Source organism: Triturus cristatus, chromosome 6, assembly GCF_964204655.1.
Source record: "Triturus cristatus chromosome 6, aTriCri1.1, whole genome shotgun sequence".
Classification (NCBI taxonomy): Eukaryota; Metazoa; Chordata; class Amphibia; order Caudata; family Salamandridae; genus Triturus; species Triturus cristatus.
Window position 1 is genome coordinate 329,114,451 of NC_140589.1, and position 3,063 is coordinate 329,117,513.

General features: G+C 53.7%; 1 pseudogene; it reads right to left on the reverse strand.

Annotated features, from left to right (window-relative positions):
* Window positions 1–2,594: 2,594 nt before the first annotated feature.
* On the reverse strand, window positions 2,595–2,771 carry LOC146816872 (U2 spliceosomal RNA; annotated as a pseudogene).
* Window positions 2,772–3,063: the final 292 nt, after the last annotated feature.

The following is a 3,063-nucleotide window of genomic DNA, read 5'->3' on the forward strand; positions in this document are numbered from 1 at the left end:
CGTTTAAAAACTTGTGTCATCACTACCTCCATTGAATGCTTAATGCTGCGTTTGTCTCTTGCATCCTCTTGTATTTCTATACGTACTGTTAACCTAATGTCGGTCATTGATATATTACCTTTTGTGTCTGTGCTTGTTGCGCTGGTAGCGTGTCCTGTTCTGGCTGCTGCCGTATAGGACCTGGGTGTTGCCATCTTCTTTTACGAGGGTGTGCCCCCCCCGGCCGAGCACCAGCCGGTGCGCCTGGGGGCTCGTGTGTACTCTCGTATGGGCCGAAAGGGGCGTGGCTTGATGGGTGGGTGGCCTCGCGACTTCGGGTTGATGCGGGTGGGCGTGCACCGTCTGGTGCGCCTGGGGGGCCCCGGGGGACTCGCGTAATTGGCCTCTTGTTTCTTTGCTATCTGGCGTGCCCCCTGGCCGAGCACCGGTGTGGTGCGCCTGGGGGCTCGCGTTCGTGTCTCCAAAAAAAAGTTCTTCCTTTCTTTGGTTGCGTACCCCCTGGCCGAGCACCCGTGTGGTGCGCTTGGGGGCTCCCGTTCGTGGTCAAATGAAGCTTTTTCCCGCGTGCCCCCTGGCCGAGCACCCGAGTGGTGCGCCTGGGGGCTCGCTGTCTCTTGTCCAAAATCTGTTCTGGGCATGCGCGTTTATCTAAATGTTTCTGCTCTTGCATGCCCCCTGGCCGAGCACCGTCCGGTGCGCCTGGGGGCTCGCGTATCACTTCTGAGTCGGCAGGTGCCCTCGTCCGGGCAGGGCTTGTGATGGCGCGGGATCGTGAGAGACGGTTCTCCCGATCCAAGTAGATTTTTCACCAAATAAAAGGTTCTGTGTCTCCGTAGCGTGCACCCTGGCCGAGCACCGTTCGGTGCGCCTGGGGGCTCGCCTGGTGTTATGAGAGGAATACGGAGGTGGGACTGGATGTCCTTGTCCCTTTTCCGCTTCTCGGTTTGGGCTGTGCGTAAAAAAGCGTTTTTGGAGTCTCTCCAAATGTGTCTGCAGGAAATTCGTCCGTCTGCCCCCCTTCATGGTGGCCCACCTGTTTACCTGGCCGGGTGGTCAGGGGTCCCTAAGGAAGACAAAAGCAGTCCGCTGACTGACCCCGAGCCGAGCACTATCTCAGTGCGCTCGGGGTCTCTCTGAATCCAGGTCGTCACCATGCAGCTATGTGCAGGTGAAATTGTTGCGCAGGGAGGCTTCCCCACCAACCCCCGAGTTTCTGGGCGTCAGCTGGGTCCCGGGCAAGCCAGGAATCCGCAGCCCGTCCCTCCACTGGGGGTGAGGTAGGTATCTCCCTAGGTGTGGGTGTTGGTCCCTTTGAAGCAGCCCAGGGTCCACGCAGCCTTGCCACGGGCAAGCCGTGGTGCGAAGGCCCAGTTTCTCCCAGGTGCCCCTCGAGAGTTACCACCTTGCCTTTTCCCTTTCACCTGGACGTCACGCAGCCTTGTCACGGACAAGCCGTGGAGCGAAGGCCCAACAACACCCAAGTATCTGGTTTTTCAGGCGCCCTCTAGCCAGTCCCAAGTGTATTTCTACACTTGATCTTAGCCAAAAGGCTGAGAAGCGATAACCAGAATGGTGCCTGAATTCACACCTCCCGAAGGAATCTACCTGGCTGACCCTGACCGGGGTCTTCCCTTGCACCGTTGCTTGAGGCCCATTCGCCTCTTTTTCTGACTCCTAGCGAGAGCTCAGCATGTGCCCATAGAAAGGAGGCCCTGGCCTCGGGCCTTCTCCCGGCTCCCAGAGTCCTCCTCGGCTCTCGCCTCGTTAGGCGTCACTTAGCATACCCATGTTGTCCTCTTTATAGTATTTGCATGCCCCGCCCCTTCCTGTCCACGGCTTCCAGCCGGCTGGCCGGAAAGCCTGGCAGCCGGGGGATGCTGGGAATCAGGCCAGGATGCCCTGGAGAGCTCCCCGACAGGAAGTGGCCGGCACCTCGCCCTCGCCTGCCCGGGACACTGCTCCCCTGTAGCCAAAGGCCTATAGATAAGGCGTGGCCATTCGGGGACGAGCGGGGCGGGCAAAGAAGGAAAAGGACTCTGTATTTTCCTTCTTTGCTCAGAGAAGCCAAGGACAGTGTCCACTTCTCTGCCTCCCTCCATCCCCCTCTCTCTCTCTCTCTCCCTCCCTCCCTCTCTCTCTCTCCCTCCCTCCCTCCCTCTCTCTCCCTCCCTCCCTCTCCCTCTCTCCCTCTCCCTCTCTCTCTTTCCTAGTCTCTTTCCGTCTCTACCTCGATCCTACTGACTTGCTGGAAAACTTCCTCCATTCGTTCCCCAGTGAAATGGATCCAAAAATGAATGAAACTCTGTTGCTGGAAAAGCAGTCTCCTTCTGACATTTTTCTCTTCCAAAGTGCAGCGTCTGGATGGAGAAGGAAATAAAAATCAAAAAAAGTTCCAGAAAACGTAAAAATTATATAAACAAATAAAGGGCGTTTGCGGCAGATCAATGAAATAAATAAATAAATAAAGGAAGACGCGGTGACCAGGGTGGTTTTATTCTCGCGCAAACACAGTAGCGCCACTTTACAGGGTTTGGTAGTGAAGCGCTACTTTCGTTTTCTCATCTATCTTTCAACAGCATTGTTTTCCCCGGGTGGGGAAGTGCACCATTCCTGGAGGTACTGCAATACCAGGTTGATGCGTGGAGTGGACAGAGCAAGCTCCTATTCCATCTCCCTGTTCCAAAAATCAATTTAATATATGGTTCCCAGATAGAGGACGTATCAGATATTAAACTGATAAGAACAGATTTTTTTTTTTTGTAAAAATATATCTTTATTTATAAAGTTTTTGGTGCACGATACATTTTAACCAATCCCTGGTAGGGTGGTGTACTTTTTACCAATCCAGAGTGTGGTGCTCTCAGGCATACACTTTGGTGGTTTCCATCTAGATACTTTACTATGTTAAGGCTTACCCCGTATTGGGGGGTCTTTTGTGATGCTTTTATTAGCCATTTAGCCCAATTTTTATGTTTCCATATTTGGCCGGCTTCTGCCTGGCATACTCTTTTAATGTCATACATGACATAAATCATTGCTTTATTGAAACTAAGTTTTAGGCAT